Consider the following 20,928-nt stretch of genomic DNA (forward strand, 5'->3'; position numbering starts at 1 on the left):
GGTCTCGCCCCAGTGATTGTCAATGTAGTATTTTTGTGAAAAATTTAAATGGCGATAAAAATCGGTCGATTATAATTGCGCCATTACTCAATCTATTCAAACTTATAACTAAGAAAAACATTTACCCTGAACTATTTACACTTTACAGTTAATTTTGTGAACGTTAATGTTGTTTAAGGGGTATTGGTTGGGACAGTCAGCCATTTTGCTATCCAAAATATGAAAATTGAAAAAAGTCCCTTATACATGGTTATTTTCATAATGCTTGCAAATGACTTAGTCTATGACGATAAACAGTGTTGACACGCTAATATAAGAAAATAATGACTTTGTTGAAAGATTTTTTTGTGTTTTTGTACTAGTGCCGAACTGCATACATACAGCTTCGCACGACACATTTGAAAAAAAAAAATTCAAAAATACACAATTAGAATCTCAAACATATTAGCTATTGGAACCTACTTTAATTTTAATAAATTTTTGTTTAAAACAAAAAATATCTATTTTAGGTCACCTGAGACGAAGTCTCAAGTGACCTATTCTAATCGCCTTGTGTCCGTCGTCGTGCGTCATTCGTCGTATGATCGTAAACAATTTACATTTTCGACTTCTTCTCCAAAACTGCTGAAGCAATTTCAATGAAATTTTGCACAAACCTTCTAAGGCACAAGGCCAATCAAAATTGTGAATTATATGGTCCCCACCCTCCAGGGAGCTATGGGAGTGGCTAAAAGGGGTAAAATTGACTAAAATTTCAAAAATCTTCTTCTCCGCTCACAGATGTGATGGAATTAAATACTCTTCATAGATAGAAAGGTCTCAAGGTCCTTTACAAAAAAATGTGAATTACATGACCTTGGGGTCTCAGGTTTCCCCCTGGGGAGGGGGTTAAGTTTACTATACTTTATATAGGGAAAACACATTTTTGAGTATTATTTGATCATTTGTAATAGGAAATGAGTCAAATATTGTCAGAATTGTCTGTATGAGATGGCCATTGAATCCTATTAACCAATTTTCCATGACTGACCCAAAGGGGCCTTAGGGGCGGGGTTAAAAGGGGTCAAATAGGCTCTAACTTCAAACATCTTCCTCTGAAATTCTGGAAATGGTAGAAACACATACTCTTCATAGATGGAAAGGTCTTGAGATCCTTTACAAAAATTGTGAATTATATGACCCTTGGGGTCTCGCGTTTCCCCCTGGGGAGGGGGTCAAGTTTACTATAGTTTATATAGGGAAAACACATTTATGAACATTTTTTGCTCAATTTTCTTAGGAAATGAATCAAATTTGTTTAGAATTATTAGTCTGAGATAACATTTTAATATCATATCTATATTGGTCCTTGTCAACCCCCTCGGGGCAGAAGGGCGGGGCCAAAAGGGGCAAATAGGCTCAAACTTACAAAATCTTCTTCTTAAATACTGGAAATGGTAGAATCAAATACTCTTCATAGATAAACAGGTCTTAAGGTGTTTTATGAAAATTGTGAATTACATGACCCTGGGGTCTCACATTTCCCCCTGGGGAGGGGGTCGAGTTTACTCTAGTTTATATAGAGAAAACACATCTATGAGCATTGTTTGGTCAATTTTCATAGGAAATGAATCCAACTTGTTTAGAATTATTAGACTGAGATAACGTTTTAATATCATATCTATATTGGTCCTGGTCAACCCCCTCGGGGCAGAGGGGTGGGGCAAATAGGCTAACACTCTGAAAATCTTGTTCTTAAATACTGGAAATGGTAGAATCAAATACTCTTCATAGATGGACAGGTCTTAAGGTATTTTATGAAAATTTTGAATTATATGACCCTTGGGTCTCAGGTTTCCCCCTGGGGAGGGGGTCAAGTTTACTATAGTTTACATAGGGAAAACACATTTTTGAGCATAATTTAGTCATTTTAATAACAAATTAGTCAATTGTAGTCAGAATTATCCCTATGTGATGGCCATTGAATCTTATTAACAAATTTTCCATGACTGATCACCAGGGGCCTTAGGGGCGGGGCCAAAACGGGTCAAATAGGCTAGCTTTAACTTCAAAAATCTTCTTCTGAAATTCTGGAGCTGGTAGAATCAAATACTCTGCATAGATGGAACTTTACAAAAATTGTGAATTATATGACCCAGGGGTCTCATGTTTCCCCTGGGGAGGGGGTCAAGTTTACTTAAGTTTATATAGGAAAAACACATTTATGAACATTATTTGCCTATTTTTCATAGGGAATTAGTCAAACTGGGATAGAATTATTAGTCTGAAATAGTATTTTAACATCATATCCATATTGGTCATGGCCGACCCCCAGGGGCCAGAGGGGCGGAGCTAAAAGGGGTCAAAATGGTTATTTCAAAAATCATCTTTTTGAATTCACAGATTTGATGGAACCAGATACACTTGATAGATTGGAAGGTCTTAAGGCCCTTTACAAAAAATTGTGAATTTCATGGCCCTGGGATTTTCCCTGGGGAGGGGGGTCAAATTTACTATAGTTTATATAGGAAAAACACATTTAGGAACATTATTTGCTTAGCTTTCATAGGAAATTAGTCAATCTGTGTTAGAATTATTAGCCTGAGATAGTGTTTTAACATCATATCCATATTGGTCCTGACCGACCCCCAGGGGCCAGAGGGGTGGGGCCAAAATGGGTCAAAATGGATAACATTTCAAAAATCTTTCTTCTGAATTCACAGATTTGATGGAACCAAATAATCGTCATAGATTAATAAGTCAAATTTATAAAATCACTAACTGACTTCAAGGGCCTGATGGGCCAATATATATAGTGTTTATATGCATGTCTTTGTTTCATTCTGTATCTGAACTCAGGTGACCGTTAAGGCCCATGGGCCTCTTGTTTTTGACAACTAGATGCACGTGGACGATCGAATACTTTCACTCACCATATTACACAACACATTATTGATTCACAATTTGGGACGTAATCACTAGAATGCCAAATTAAGGGCTCCATGGTAGTCAATGATATATATGAATCATTCTTACATAATGAGGCATTGCAATCGGGACTACAACAGTATGCAAATCGATATTCAAACTTCTTGGTCAGGTGTGTTTGGAAACTCCGCCGCCATCTTTAAAATTTACCGTCAACAAAAATTCATGCGCCTTTCTACGTACTCACTAAAAAAATCGCGAAAAACCATTGCTTAAGTTTCAAAACTATATTAAATAATATCTTAATGGTATTTATTATTACACTGTGCAATTATACTTCAACATGGTACTTTTAATTTAGTTCCAAGGATTATATTTGGCTAACCGTAACGATAATATCAACGCTGCGTCAAGCGGTCACTTCCGGAATAGGAGGCATGTACGACAAAAATATAAACAAATTGAAATTATTTGTAATCGGCGTATGATTTTGCTACACAAAGGGATTTAGAACGAATATACGTACACGGCCTACTATACCTTTCGGCCGGACATCATTTTCTGTCTAAAAGTCTTTTGAGCTACAATATTGCAGCTAAAAGGGATTATATAGTTACACTAGAAAGACATTTTATCTCTAGTATGCTTGACATTCAGATCGATGTAAGATTGGGAAAGAAATTCAATAATGATAGGTAAGTTGCTTGTGTACTGCAATGTCATTTCACATTTTCACTTTCTCGTAACGGAGCATACTCAGAGTTTCTTAAATGTTGCAGTTCGTTTCAATTTCATTTCAGCATATCTGTCAAGCAAGTTGTAACTGGTATATATTAATTTTGTATTTTAGTGTTTTAATCAATTTATTTATGACATTCACGTTGTGTTCTTGTCGTTATTAATCGGGTAGATACCCCTAAATGCCCTCATAACTGGTTTGTGCTATTTGCACGTTTCACGTGAAATTGTACGGTGACACGTTGGCACAAATTATGGTATTTAAGACAGAAGCATGCAGATTTTTTTTGTAGAATACATTAACCTTTCATGTGATATACAGCTACGTTGACTTTCATTTGGACATATTTTTTCACTACATTTTACATGTTGTATTATATATCCTGCATCTGGATTGTTCTCTAATTTTGGAATTATTAGACATCATCCTTACTCACAATTATGTGGCGCCAAAAGAAACGTAGATCAAAATTCAACCCACCAACAGGCCGACACAGTGCCGTGAGGAAACTGCAGTATGCTAAATATTATAAGACTCTTTCATATGTGGATATGAAGGATAGTGATATTCTACCCGAGGGTCACAAAATGTAGTAAAACCCGAGGCTTGCCGAGGGTTTTGCAACATTTTGTGATCCCGAGGGTAGAATATCCCTATCCTTCATATCCACTTATGAAAGAGTATTTTTCTTTCATACCACGACGTTTTACTGCAATTTTACAACTATAATATCCCGCCATTTTGAAATAAATTCGAAGAAATCCACGACTGCAAGTCAATTTCCATACATTAAAAATTACGTAATATTTTTTAACACAAATTCCGTTGCTTGCATCTTTTATAGTAAAACCAGTCAATTTTGTGAAAAAAATGTTAAAATTTTACCGAGGAAATAGAGATTTTGTTGACGCCGTGACGTCACGAGGCTTTATTGCATGGGTAGCCATGCAATACAGCCTCAGGCGACATGAGTGTATTGCCCTAGACCAGCCAGTATTAACACAGTGCCGTGAGGAAACTGCAGTATGCTAAATATAAGAGGTTATTGGATGAGCATGTACCTACATTGAAGGATAGCATATTTGAAAGCAAGATGTAAGCCATACCGTATTGTTTGTAGGAAACACTCATTTGTAAGTGGCAAATCTTCGGTTCGATTGATTGTTAGCAGGTTGAAACAGATTAAATTACACCATTTAAAATAACCTGGATCACTGAAATTATCACTTACTACTGAAACCAATATTCTAGATGGATATAGGTTAATACATTTGGAAACTTTACAGCAAAATTTTGCTGCTTTGTTCAAACATGCCGTAAATTGTTCACAAGCCATGTCTTATTTCAAGAAAGGTAAAGATACATTAACCTTAATGAAAGAAACACAACGTCAAGGATTAGCTTCTTGTGTGTCATTTTCTTGTGTATGTGGACACTTATCCAGAATGGAAACAAGTCCTAAGGTACAGATACCCGACCAGTAAACGTCTACACGTGATGTAAATTTGAGGGGTGCATGGGGATCTATGGTGACTGAAAATGGTGTATTCCAATTGAACGAATCATTTTCAACCATGGGAGTTCCAAGTATGTCTCAAAAACTATACTCAACATTAGAGCACAGCATAGGTAACATGTGGTTGTCGTGTTTGGAGGGGGACATGTGTGCTGCTGGTGCTGAGGACAGACGACTCGCTGTTGAGCGCGGGGACTACCACCAAGGCGTTCCAGCAATAACTGTAATGTGTGACGGTGGATGGTCGAAACGAAGCCATAAGCATACTTATGACGCATTAGGTGGAGTCGCTGTTATCTTTGGGGCTGCCACAGGCAAATTATTGTATGTAAGGGTAAGAAATGAGCATTGCCATCATTGCCATCAATGTACTTTGGCAGAAAAAAGACAACTTGATCCACCAGCACATGAGTGCTTCAAAAATTGGAATGACAGTAGCTAAGCCATGGAGGCCGATATGATCTGCGAAGGTTTCAATCAGGCAGAGAGCAAACATGGAGTAAGGTATATTCACATTATTGCTGATGGTGACAATTCAGTTTTGTCAAAGATTCAAGAGAATGTTCCTGTTTGGGGGAGAGATGTTGTAAAGTTAGAGTGTGCCAACCATGCTTGTAAATGTTTACGTTCAAGTCTCGAGAAGCTTTTGGTGGATAAACCTCACTATAAAGGCAAAGGTAAATTGACGCGTCTTGTTCAGACTGGTTACTGCTGTGATATGTGCCATTCGCATGAGGTCAAAGGATTTGAATCGTCATTTCGCAGAAATTAAGGGCAGAGCTAGGAAAAGAAAAATGATATCTACCAGTGTCGGAGCGAGTAAAAAGGCTCGAAAGGAATATGGTTCCGATGTACCAGACATTCTTCCTTACATATCTCCAGCACAGCTTACTGAGCAATGTGATGAATTTCCATCAACCCATGTGAATTTGACCACTTCACAGATGAAGAAAATCGAATACGTCACAAAATCCCAAAGTTTAAGCTGCACATGGAAAGAATAGAGGCGGGTTAGGCTGACAGTATCCGATTTTGGTGAAGTTCTGCGCAATAATGTAAATAGACCTGTGAAACTATTGGTTGAGAGGCTTTTGTACAAGAAGTTTGTTGGAAATGCATACACATCATATGGCCTGGCACAAGAATCATCTACCATCAAGAAATACATCAACTTTAAAGCAGAACAAAATGAGAGTGTGACTGTGAAGCCAATGTGATTAGCGATAGATGCAGAGAACAAGTTTCTGGCTGCCAGCACAGATGGAATGGTGATAGATGAATATGTTACAGAAATTGGTCTTTTGGAGTTGAAAATTCTATTATCTAGAAATCAGCTGTCTTTCCAAGACGCAGCCAAAAAAATTGGATCCTTCTGTTTACAGGCATCTGGTGGTCAGATAACACTCAAAAGGTGATATAATTTTTATTTCCTATGTCAAGGGCAACTGAATATAATCCAAAAACCCTGGCTTGATTTTGTTGTTCGCCGCTGCAACCCTAATCAAATTCATGTTTATGGAATTTTCCGTGATGAGGTATTTTGGAAAAATGAGATGCTCCCAAAGTTGAAAGTTTTCTATTTCAAAGCAATACTACCTGAATTAGCATCACCCCGTCATGGAAAGTCACCAGGAATCCGAGAACCTGACAAACCATGGGTAAGACTATAAGTCTCTGCAAGTGTATGATTTGGTAAATCTATTTTGTAATATTAGTAAGTTGTATTAGATGTTTATATTATGTATAAAGTTATGTATTATTTTATACCTGATATTTCAATATTTGATTTCATTGCTGGATGTTGTAATAAATTACATGCAGCACAAATCATTCATTAAGTTTTGGTTTGATTTTGCAGTTTATACCAGATCTACAGCAAATTGAGAACCGCAGTATGAAATGTAAGACACCAAAGACCAGAAATTTTCCTAAAAAAGAAAACCCCAAAGGTAAAGTAATAATTATTATTCAATAAAGTCACTAATAATACTTTAAATATTAGGATCATTCGAATTGCATTATCAAATCGAGCAAATCGGCTCATTAATTTCAAGTAGTGGTTATCGTTCAAGATAAAAGATTACGATCAATATTGATCAATTAATAAGTCTAAGAGAACATTAAAATGCACATATATCGGAAATAAACCAGTTCTAATGGAAATTTGATTAGTTGGTTTCACTGTGATATGCCAAAAACGTCCATGGTGGTGAAAATGTGTGAAATGCTCAAACTCGCTCGCTGTCCGCCATTGTTGTTGTATGGAATTTCCCTCCAGTATATGGAGCACCCCTTATTAAAGGGTAGGTCTATTCTTCTTTACACATTATGGTCGGACGTCTTGTATGACGAACTCTGACCCGTGCACGTGGAGTAATGTTATGTATTGCTTTTGTTTAATTTTTGTGACTTTGGCTCGGGTGTGTGTATAGCGTACGTAGTGTACAAGCTTAATCGTATTGCTATACCATTTGGAATTTCAACGATATAAATTGAAATCTTAACAATGCGCGAAATTTGTCAATATTTTTTGTTACATGTTTCATTAGAAATATAGAAAAATACATTTATGCTATAATTTGCCTCGTGGTTATGTAACAGAATACGCCTCACTTAATTATCCCTTTAACATCATATATGTATAGATACACATGTAGGAGGTTTTAAGCGTACATAGTATTGCAGTCACCTTCTAGCTTCGCTTGCCCTGCAGGTAGGGCGTTAGAATTATACACGATGCCCCTATTTCATGGTCGTAAAAGGCAACTAAATTAGGCTCCCCTATTAACAGCTACGGTCAAGTAAGGACGGCCTCCCATGTATGCTGTGTGTTGCGTGTATGTTGTGCGAGGTGCATGTTTTGGGAGACTGTGGTATATCCATGTAGTGTCTTCTTGAATAGTTGAACTGTTGCCCTTTTTATAGTGCTATATAACTAAAGCATGCAGCCAAAGACACCAAGCAACACACCCCAACCGGTCACATTATACTGACAATGGGCCAACCAGTCGTCCCTAGGATAAAGACAAGCTTCAACAGATGTTTGATGGTGCTAAACAATTGTATAATTACCCAGGGTAAGAGAAAAAACATGTTGACAGAAACCACTTACTACATCCGAATACTTACATCTCAAATAATATTTATCCTCATACCCTAACACAGTTCATAGCAACAAAACGTGGTAGGTATTATAAACACTGCATTCACACATATACATTGTGAGAATAAAAAAGCGCTGAAATCTCTTTTCATCAATGAATACTTCGTTATTCAATCGATAATAAGACAAAGTAGTGATTGGCATTAAAATCATATAAAGTTTGTTTCTGTTCACTGCTCTATGTTTGCATTGAATGTGTACCGACATCACGGAGTAGTCTCCCTTTAAATTTTGAACATAGAATACAAAGAAGGACGTCCTTAAATGACACTAGCTCTTCATAGGACGGAAACAATCCTACCAATCACGTTTTATATAATAACAATATGCAAGTAATAAATGGAAGTGAATTAAATTTTAAATTTTCGATCTAAACACTAATTATCTATTATTGATCAAATGAACACAATCTCAACATTTCAAATGCGAATAATGAAAACAATCCTAAAGAAGTTCATAATCTCAAACTATTAAAACTTAAAACATTTTTACTTTTGCAATTCTAGTCTAGTTCTAGAGCAAGGTTCATTTCAGGATGCATTGCGTTCATATATAGTTATGGCCCGAACAAGAAGTATAAAAATGAAACGGACATTTTTCCATACATAGAATTTATAATTCCTATATACTACCATTCTTTATCTGAAGTGAAATACATAAAGCATAATGCTGCATGTTTTTTTTTTATATTACTCTGCCAGCTGTATCCTTATACAAGCAACATGTACGCAGTGGAAGGGAGGTAACAACTAAATCAAAGATCGGCATTTGAATTTCGATTTCTTGAAAATGCATACTATCATACGATTTGATGTCTTATTGACAAGCTACTCAGTAGATTGACTGAGAATTAAATAATATGAAGATGTTATAAATGTTAGTTTTTTATTATTGTAAACTTGTGTACCCCGTCAACTCCGTTTAAGCTGAGCGCTAAGAACTGTTGCTACACCTTTTGCAGCCGACAATGAATATATAGGTCAACGAGGTAATTTATCGCATCCCAACAGGAGAATGTGATTTTCGTCATACCCATTATTTTTTCAACCAATTTCATAATTTCGTTCATCAAACATTCACCAGGGCATTGTTTGTACATTGTATGTTGTTTGCACTTGATTTGGCTCCATCAGCGTTTGATCGCTAACAGGTGCAGAAGGTGCAGTATAAACAAAAGGGTCCGTATTTGATTGTCTTTAATGCTCATTTGCAGTTCCACTTTATCCATATGTATGTACTTTCTTTCGACAAACACTAAAGGATTCAAAACATCTCCCTGATATACACCATTATTAAAATAAATTTGATCAATACAGCAAAAATATTTAAATTCAAAGTACTGTGTACTGCAGGGTTCTGATTTAGACTTCCATATTTGCATGGCATTTATTGTTTGTTGTGTTTGTTTGATTAAATTAACAACCAGGGTCTTGTATGGACGGCCTCCCATATATGTGGTGTGTTACGTATATGAAGTGTGAGGTGCGTGTTTTAGGAGACTGTGGTATATTCGTGTTGTGCCTTTTTTGTGGAATTCTTGCTCTTTTTATAGTGCTTTATCACTGATGCATTGTGCCGAAGATACCAAGCAACACATCCCATCCGGTCACATTACACTAACAACGGCCAAACCAGTCGCCCTACTCCCTGTATTTTGTATGTATTAGATGTACACAAACATATACCTATTATTACACTTCGTTAATTGCGATTCGCGCATTGAGTAGTTACGGTTGATTTTTCCTCTAAAAAGAGTCCATGCCATTTAAATGTCATGAATATACATGGTCACAATTATGCCGTACGCTAGACGTATGACATTCATATATATTTACACTTACTAGGCTTGCTCACTTTACGCAAATACTAGCCGATTTTGTTTACCATAACTGCATGGTAACATTGAACTTTGAACTTGCGTATGAAAATGTTCTATGCAACTTAAAGGGGCTCTACTTTTTTAAAGAAACACAAGGCTTTGTTTAAATTTGTGACGCAACATAACGTGTATACATGTTGTCGTTTTTCATAGAATTTTGGAAAAATGTAAACAATACATATATGTTTTATATTTATATATGATACCAACATTTCTTAAATTAACAACTGTATAAAGAAACGGGGGGAAATATCCCGACCGGGGCAACGTGCATTGCTGTCAAATATAAATATTACATCGAGTTTTTGGGGTGTAAATATTACATCGAGTTTTTGGGGTGGATGGACGCGGGACCCTCTGACTAAAGTCAGTTATAAACATATACTCTTGTTAGTTGACAGTTACGCATCACCACAAATTCATTGTACTCATCGAACACAAGTAAAATTGTTCCGTTTGTAGATGGCGATGGATCTAAGCGTAGATTATATAATCACATGGCTCCCAAGGATGTTATATCGTCAAGTCAGACGACGATCTCAAACACGTTGAGGTACTTGAACACCGGTGTTTTGAAAACTTCGGCTAACTCCAGTGTGTAAGCGTGCGTCAGCTTCGCCTCGCTGCACAAAAACTGTCACCGAGTTCACACATATGGCCGAGTACAAATTCTTTATGTTAATCGCTATATATTAACCTTTAGCAAAATTGAATATATATTTAAAGTTCTGATCTGATGAAATAAAATTTTCTATGAAATTTACTTTGTTTGTCATGCTTATTTTTACAATAAAATATTGAACTTTTTGTCGTAGCGGATGAATAATTTTACCTTACGTGAAGAGTCATCATTCACTGCTCAATTGATTAAGCTCCTCCCACTTTTGACCGACTTTTATTGAATAATTACGTCACATTCAAATAACGATTTCATTGCATAAAATATAAATAAAAAAGTCGTATGAGTGTAAATATAGGGATTGGATTTCGCTTTTATGTTAACCATGCTTGTATGGAGCTATTCCTCTAAGAATGTATTCTGTGGAGCGCGTCCCTATATTGAACGTATTCAGTGAATGATCAACATACAAATGTACTATATGATCAATGAACACTAACCCTGAAAGAATATCATCGACCACATCGCAATTGTGTGAGAACAAATATGAGATTGATGAAAGTCATGATTGTATATGTTTTTTTTATGTTATAAGTAAACTACAATGTATTTATAGATTTAATTTCGCCTCGGAAACATAATGGGCCATTAAATATTCATTTGTTTCCTTTGTCAATAGACAGACACATCAACAGCTGCCATTTCAGAAATATTCCATTTTCATAATGTATTATATTAATTTGAATTACATGGAACGGAAAAACAATAAAGATTTGAAAAATATAAAATATTTGTATTTATATTAAATACAAATGATAAAGATTGGTATCGCTATAGAATATATCAATACTATGACATTAATAAAATATCCGTTTTCACTACAGAATTAAGAATTACATTAAAATAATTGCAGTAACACAACCGAGATAACATATCAACAAAATATTTACAGTCTGTGTCGACTTTTTCAATATATCGTTATTGGACTTAAAGATGCTCCACAACTGACAAGTGGTATTTTTTTCACGTTCAAAAACAGGAGCAGACGATTAAGTATTTTTCTGCATTTACACCATTACCACATTTGAAAAGTTTGAGCTTTTAGGTTTACTTCAAGTTAAAATTACAAAAATTAATTAACTGCATCACACAAAAAATCCGTAGCACAATGTCCAGGCAAAATAGATGATTTTTCATTATCTTTTTGTGTTAATTATACATACATATACACGTTTAAACACCAATTATTGTTCATATATATCTTGTGTATATACACGTTTAAACACCAATTATTGTTCAAGCGACGAATATCTTTATGCTCTGTCGGCGGTGGAGCGTCTTTAAATTGTATTTAATATCGTATGTATTTGTCCGCAATGTACAGCTATTACAAAGTACGTAATAGTTGGGATGCAGGTTCATGGCGATCCGTCCACGATTAACACACATGACTGACGGTGATTTTCTTTCCGGAAATATTTAATTTGTTAGTGATATTATGATTGTAATATTATATACAAGACTGAAAATAAATAGTAGAACGAAATGTTACCCTGTCAACTGACGTAGTTTTGCTCGATGTCTTTGACCTGCTTTGCTGACACGGCGTTAGATTGTATCTACGGCGATCGTAAAAGGCAACTAAACTTAAGATATATTATCTTTCTGATCTGTTTTCCACTGACGTAGTTTTGCTCGTTGTCTTTGACCTGCTTTGCTGACACGGCGTTAGATCGTATCTACGGCGATCGTAAAAGGCAACTAAACTTAAGATATATTATCTTTCTGATCTGTTTTGAGCATCTGAGGAAGGCTGTAGGACACGCACCTTTGTTGGCCTGTTGACTAAAACCTCCCTGGTGTTGAGTGTCTAATGTACCCTATGCAGATGAAGTCAGGTCAGCTCTACATTGATGGCCAAAGACGGTTGTTTTCCTTTTTATACATTTATTAAACGTTAAAGAAAATTCCCTATCTGTCCGACAGGGGTTGTAAAGAAAACCGTATAAGGTCCTTCGTCTATTAATTATTTAGTATTTTTATATAAACTGCTGCTCTAAGGAAAGTTTGTAGACCATTGTGTAGGTAGCTATATACAATGTATGTGCGTAAGAACAGTATCGTGTGCGGGAAGGACACGTACGAAGACACAGTCAAGTGATAGCACAAAGACTTAACATTATAATCCAAACAATCAGGCGGACATACAAACTGCACAGACGGGTTTTACATGTACATGTATCAAAATAGACGTCTTTAGAGATACCGGCTTATTTGAAATGCTATTATGGTACAAAATACCAATATTGCAAGCCTAGTAATATATTGAAAATCTGAAAAGGTTTTAATCAAACATTTTTAGGTCATCTGACCGAAGGTCAGGATGACCTATTGTTATCGTGTTTCGTCCGTCGTCGTGCGCCGTGCGTCGTGCGTAAGACTATTTATACAACATTTTCATAAAAATTTTGGTATTTCAAGATGGCTGCTGGCCCACTTCCTGTGTTCGGGTTCATTCCAGATCTCAATGAAAATTGGTCTATAGGGGTTTTAATTGATTCAAAAGGGGGAACTTTAGGTGAGGACAATCATATTTTATAAAGGACCAGGCTAAGACCCATGGGGATAGTACTGCGGATGTCCAAACTGGGAGCTTAGCTGAAATTTGGCTTTAAAATCTGACTCCTTATATTAATCCTTGAATGGGTTACAACCATATATGGATGAAGGGCTACCAAGTTTGTTCAACAAATGACATTTACCTATTTCAGAAACTTACATATTCAACTAAGGAGTTCCTTGTATTATTTATATTAATTGTTAACCACAACTTTATACTGTGACTTTGTTGTTTTGTGCCATCAGTCAGATGACCGTAAAGGCCCATGGGCCTCTTGTTCCTTTTTTTACAAATTAAACAAGCACTGCCGAACAAGTTCCTCAGCAAGATCAAACAATAACGCTTTTCCAACGTTCCGGGAGGACAGCCTAACTTTTATAAAGTTGCTACCCGCAATGTTTCAGGGGACATGTACCACAGAGTGGTCGTTGATGGATTCAGATCTTCTTGGAAAACCATTCAGGCAGGTTTATCACAAGGTTCAGATTATTGTTATCGTGTTTCGTCCGTCGTCGTGCGCCGTGCGTCGTGCGTAAGACTATTTATACAAAAGCCTTATCCTTCATCCTTTTTTAATGGATTTCATCCATATTTAGTGTGAAATATCATTGGGCAAGGACAATCATATTTTATATAAATGAGTCTGGTCCGACCCCTAGGGGCTGAGGGATGGGGCCCCAAAAGGGCAAACTTTCTTATTTTAAGCTTTAAAATCCTACTCCTCCTTCATCCTTGGATGGATTTCATTTATATTTGGTGTTAAACATCATTGGGGAAAGATAATTATATTTTATATAAATGAGCCTGGTCCGAACCCTAGGGGCTGAGGGGTGGGGCCCCAAAAGGGCAAATTTTCTTAATTTTAGCTGGCCCACTTCCTGTTTTCAGGTTTCAGTCTCTGATCTCAATGAAAATTGGTCTATATGGGTTTTAATTGATGCCGAACAACGTGCAAACATTTTCGTAAAGATTATTGTATTCCAAGATGGCTGCTGGCCCACTTCCTGTGTTCGGGTTCATTCCAGATCTCAATGAAAATTGGTCTATAGGGGTTTTAATTGATTCAGAAGGGGGAACTTTAGGTGAGGACAATCATATTTTATAAAGGACCAGGCTAAGACCCATGGGGATAGTACGGCGGAGGTCCAAACTGGGAGCTTAGCTGAAATTTGGCTTTAAAATCTGACTCCTTATATTAATCCTTGAATGGATTACAACCATATATGGATGAAGGGCTACCAAGTTTGTTCAACAAATGACATTAACCTATTTCAGAAACTTACATATTCAACTAAGGAGTTCCTTGTATTATTTATATTAATTGTTAACCACTACTTTATACTGTGACTTTGTTGTTTTGTGCCATCAGTCAGATGACCGTAAAGGCCCATGGGCCTCTTGTTCCTTTTTTTACAAATTAAACAAGCACTGCCGAACAAGTTCCTCAGCTAGATCAAACAATAACGCTTTTCCAACGTTCCGGGAGGACAGCCTAACTTTTATAAAGTTGCTACCCGCAATGTTTCATGGGACATGTACCACAGAGTGGTCGTTGATGGATTCAGATCTTCTTGGAAAACCATTCAGGCAGGTTTATCACAAGGTTCAGATTATTGTTATCGTGTTTCGTCCGTCGTCGTGCGCCGTGCGTCGTGCGTAAGACTATTTATACAAAAGCCTTATCCTTCATCCTTTTTTAATGGATTTCATCCATATTTAGTGTGAAATATCATTGGGCAAGGACAATCATATTTTATATAAATGAGTCTGGTCCGACCCCTAGGGGCTGAGGGATGGGGCCCCAAAAGGGCAAACTTTCTTATTTTAAGCTTTAAAATCCTACTCCTCCTTCATCCTTGGATGGATTTCATTTATATTTGGTGTTAAACATCATTGGGGAAAGATAATCATATTTTATATAAATGAGTCTGGTCCGACCCCTAGGGGCTGAGGGATGGGGCCCCAAAAGGGCAAACTTTCTTATTTTAAGCTTTAAAATCCTACTCCTCCTTCATCCTTGGATGGATTTCATTTATATTTGGTGTTAAACATCATTGGGGAAAGATAATCATATTTTATATAAATGAGCCTGGTCCGACCCCTAGGGGCTGAGGGGTGGGGGCCCCAAAAGGGCAAATTTTCTTAATTTTAGCTGGCCCACTTCCTGTTTTCAGGTTTCAGTCTCTGATCTCAATGAAAATTGGTCTATAGGGGTTTTAATTGATGCCGAACAACGTGCAAACATTTTCGTAAAAGATTATTGTATTCCAAGATGGCTGCTGGCCCACTTCCTGTGTTCGGGTTCATTCCAGATCTCAATGAAAATTGGTCTATAGGGGTTTTAATTGATTCAGAAGGGGGAACTTTATGTGAGGACAATCATATTTTATAAAGGACCAGGCTAAGACCCATGGGGATAGTACGGCGGAGGTCCAAACTGGGAGCTTAGCTGAAATTTGGCTTTAAAATCTGACTCCTTATATTAATCCTTGAATGGGTTACAACCATATATGGATGAAGGGCTACCAGGTTTGTTCAACAAATGACATTTACCTATTTCAGAAACTTACATATTCAACTAAGGAGTTCCTTGTATTAATGGATGAAGGGCTACCAAGTTTGTTCAACAAATGACATTTACCTATTTCAGAAACTTACATATTCAACTAAGGAGTTTCCTTGTATTATTTATATTAATTGTTAACCACTACTTTATACTGTGACTGTTGTTTTGTGCCATCAGTCAGATGACCGTAAAGGCCCATGGGCCTCTTGTTCCTTTTTTTTCAAATTAAACAAGCACTGCCGAACAAGTTCCTCAGCAAGATCAAACAATAACGCTTTTCCAATGTTCCGGGAGGACAGCCTAACTTTTATAAAGTTGCTACCCCGCAATGTTTCAGGGGGACATGTACCACAGAGTGGTCGTTGATGGATTCAGATCTTCTTGGAAAAACCATTCAGGCAGGTTTATCACAAGGTTCAGATTATTGTTATCGTGTTTCGTCCGTCGTCGTGCGCCGTGCGTCGTGCGTAAGACTATTTATACAAAAGCCTTATCCTTCATCCTTTTTTTATGGATTTCATCCATATTTAGTGTGAAATATCATTGGGCAAGGACAATCATATTTTATATAAATGAGTCTGGTCCGACCCCTAGGGGCTGAGGGATGGGGCCCCAAAAGGGCAAACTTTCTTATTTTAAGCTTTAAAATCCTACTCCTCCTTCATCCTTGGATGGATTTCATTTATATTTGGTGTTAAACATCATTGGGGAAAGATAATCATATTTTATATAAATGAGCCTGGTCCGACCCCTAGGGGCTGAGGGGTGGGGCCCCAAAAGGGCAAATTTTCTTAATTTTAGCTGGCCCACTTCCTGTTTTCAGGTTTCAGTCTCTGATCTCAATGAAAATTGGTCTATAGGGGTTTTAATTGATGCCGAACAACGTGCAAACATTTTCGTAAAGATTATTGTATTCCAAGATGGCCGCTGGCCCACTTCCTGTTTTAAGGTTTCAGTCTCTGATTTTAATGAAAATTGGTCTATAGGGATTTTAATTGATGCCGAACAACATACAAACATTTTCATAAAAATTTTGGTATTTCAAGATGGCTGCTGGCCCACTTCCTGTGTTCGGGTTCATTCCAGATCTCAATGAAAATTGGTCTATAGGGGTTTTAATTGATTCAGAAGAGGGAACTTTAGGTGAGGACAATCATATTTTATAAAGGACCAGGCTAAGACCCATGGGGATAGTACGGCGGAGGTCCAAACTGGGAGCTTAGCTGAAATTTGGCTTTAAAATCTGACTCCTTAAATTAATCCTTGAATGGGTTACAACCATATATGGATGAAGGGCTACCAAGTTTGTTCAACAAATGACATTTACCTATTTCAGAAACTTACATATTCAACTAAGGAGTTCCTTGTATTATTTATATTAATTGTTAACCACTACTTTATACTGTGACTTTGTTGTTTTGTGCCATCAGTCAGATGACCGTAAAGGCCCATGGGCCTCTTGTTCCTTTTTTTACAAATTAAACAAGCACTGCCGAACAAGTTCCTCAGCAAGATCAAACAATAACGCTTTTCCAACGTTCCGGGAGGACAGCCTAACTTTTATAAAGTTGCTACCCGCAATGTTTCAGGGGACATGTACCACAGAGTGGTCGTTGATGGATTCAGATCTTCTTGGAAAACCATTCAGGCAGGTTTATCACAAGGTTCAGATTATTGTTATCGTGTTTCGTCCGTCGTCGTGCGCCGTGCGTCGTGCGTAAGACTATTTATACAAAAGCCTTATCCTTCATCCTTTTTTATGGATTTCATCCATATTTAGTGTGAAATATCATTGGGCAAGGACAATCATATTTTATATAAATGAGTCTGGTCCGACCCCTAGGGGCTGAGGGATGGGGCCCCAAAAGGGCAAACTTTCTTATTTTAAGCTTTAAAATCCTACTCCTCCTTTATCCTTGGATGGATTTCATTTATATTTGGTGTTAAACATCATTGGGGAAAGATAATCATATTTTATATAAATGAGCCTGGTCCGACCCCTAGGGGCTGAGGGGTGGGGCCCCAAAAGGGCAAATTTTCTTAATTTTAGCTGGCCCACTTCCTGTTTTCAGGTTTCAGTCTCTGATCTCAATGAAAATTGGTCTATAGGGGTTTTAATTGATGCCGAACAACGTGCAAACATTTTCGTAAAGATTATTGTATTCCAAGATGGCCGCTGGCCCACTTCCTGTTTTAAGGTTTCAGTCTCTGATTTTAATGAAAAATTGGTCTATAGGGATTTTAATTGATGCCGAACAACATACAAACATTTTCATAAAAATTTTGGTATTTCAAGATGGCTGCTGGTCCACTTCCTGTGTTCAGGTTCATTCCAGATTTCAATGAAAATTGGTCTATAGGGGTTTCAATTGATTCAGAAGAGGGAACTTTAGGTGAGGACAATCATATTTTATAAAGGACCAGGCTAAGACCCATGGGGATAGTACGGCGGAGGTCCAAACTGGGAGCTTAGCTGAAATTTGGCTTTAAAATCTGACTCCTTAAATTAATCCTTGAATGGGTTACAACCATATATGGATGAAGGGCTACCAAGTTTGTTCAACAAATGACATTTACCTATTTCAGAAACTTACATATTCAACTAAGGAGTTCCTTGTATTATTTATATTAATTGTTAACCACTACTTTATACTGTGACTTTGTTGTTTTGTGCCATCAGTCAGATGACCGTAAAGGCCCATGGGCCTCTTGTTCCTTTTTTTACAAATTAAACAAGCACTGCCGAACAAGTTCCTCAGCAAGATCAAACAATAACGCTTTTCCAACGTTCCGGGAGGACAGCCTAACTTTTATAAAGTTGCTACCCGCAATGTTTCAGGGGACATGTACCACAGAGTGGTCGTTGATGGATTCAGATCTTCTTGGAAAACCATTCAGGCAGGTTTATCACAAGGTTCAGATTATTGTTATCGTGTTTCGTCCGTCGTCGTGCGCCGTGCGTCGTGCGTAAGACTATTTATACAAAAGCCTTATCCTTCATCCTTTTTTATGGATTTCATCCATATTTAGTGTGAAATATCATTGGGCAAGGACAATCATATTTTATATAAATGAGTCTGGTCCGACCCCTAGGGGCTGAGGGATGGGGCCCCAAAAGGGCAAACTTTCTTATTTTAAGCTTTAAAATCCTACTCCTCCTTTATCCTTGGATGGATTTCATTTATATTTGGTGTTAAACATCATGGGGGAAGGATAATCATATTTTATATAAATGAGCCTGGTCCGACCCCTAGGGGCTGAGGGGTGGGGCCCCAAAAGGGCAAATTTTCTTAATTTTAGCTGGCCCACTTCCTGTTTTCAGGTTTCAGTCTCTGATCTCAATGAAAATTGGTCTATAGGGGTTTTAATTGATGCCGAACAACGTGCAAACATTTTCGTAAAGATTATTGTATTCCAAGATGGCCGCTGGCCCACTTTCTGTTTTAAGGTTTCAGTCTCTGATCTTAATGAAAATTGGTCTATAGGGGTTTTAATTGATGCCGAACAACATACAAACATTTTCATAAAAATTTTGTTATTTCAAGATGGCTGCTGGCCCACTTCCTGTGTTCAGGTTCATTCCAGATCTCAATGAAAATTGGTCTATAGGGGTTTTAATTGATTCAGAAGAGGGAACTTTAGGTGAGGACAATCATATTTTATAAAGGACCAGGCTAAGACCCATGGGATAGTACGGCGGAGGTCCAAACTGGGAGCTTAGCTGAAATTTGGCTTTAAAATCTGACTCCTTAAATTAATCCTTGAATGGGTTACAACCATATATGGATGAAGGGGCTACCAAGTTTGTTCAACAAATGACATTTACCTATTTCAGAAACTTACATATTCAACTAAGGAGTTCCTTGTATTATTTATATTAATTGTTAACCACTACTTTATACTGTGACTTTGTTGTTTTGTGCCATCAGTCAGATGACCGTAAAGGCCCATGGGCCTCTTGTTCCTTTTTTTACAAATTAAACAAGCACTGCCGAACAAGTTCCTCAGCAAGATCAAACAATAACGCTTTTCCAACGTTCCGGGAGGACAGCCTAACTTTTATAAAGTTGCTACCCGCAATGTTTCAGGGGACATGTACCACAGAGTGGTCGTTGATGGATTCAGATCTTCTTGGAAAACCATTCAGGCAGGTTTATCACAAGGTTCAGATTATTGTTATCGTGTTTCGTCCGTCGTCGTGCGCCGTGCGTCGTGCGTAAGACTATTTTATACAAAAGCCTTATCCTTCATCCTTTTTTATGGATTTCATCCATATTTAGTGTGAAATATCATTGGGCAAGGACAATCATATTTTATATAAATGAGTCTGGTCCGACCCCTAGGGGCTGAGGGATGGGGCCCCAAAAGGGCAAACTTTCTTATTTTAAGCTTTAAAATCCTACTCCTCCTTTATCCTTGGATGGATTTCATTTATATTTGGTGTTAAACATCATTGGGGAAAGATAATCATATTTTATATAAATGAGCCTGGTCCGACCCCTAGGGGCTGAGGGGTGGGGCCCCAAAAGGGCAAATTTTCTTAATTTTAGCTGGCCCACTTCCTGTTTTCAGGTTTCAGTCTCTGATCTCAATGAAAATTGGTCTATAGGGGTTTTAATTGATGCCGAACAACGTGCAAACATTTTCGTAAAGATTATTGTATTCCAAGATGGCCGCTGGCCCACTTCCTGTTTTAAGGTTTCAGTCTCTGATTTTAATGAAAATTGGTCTATAGGGATTTTAATTGATGCCGAACAACATACAAACATTTTCATAAAAATTTTGGTATTTCAAGATGGCTGCTGGCCCACTTCCTGTGTTCGGGTTCATTCCAGATCTCAATGAAAATTGGTCTATAGGGGTTTTAATTGATTCAGAAGAGGGAACTTTAGGTGAGGACAATCATATTTTATAAAGGA

Source organism: Argopecten irradians, chromosome 7 (genome assembly GCF_041381155.1).
Source record: "Argopecten irradians isolate NY chromosome 7, Ai_NY, whole genome shotgun sequence".
Taxonomy (NCBI): Eukaryota; Metazoa; Mollusca; class Bivalvia; order Pectinida; family Pectinidae; genus Argopecten; species Argopecten irradians.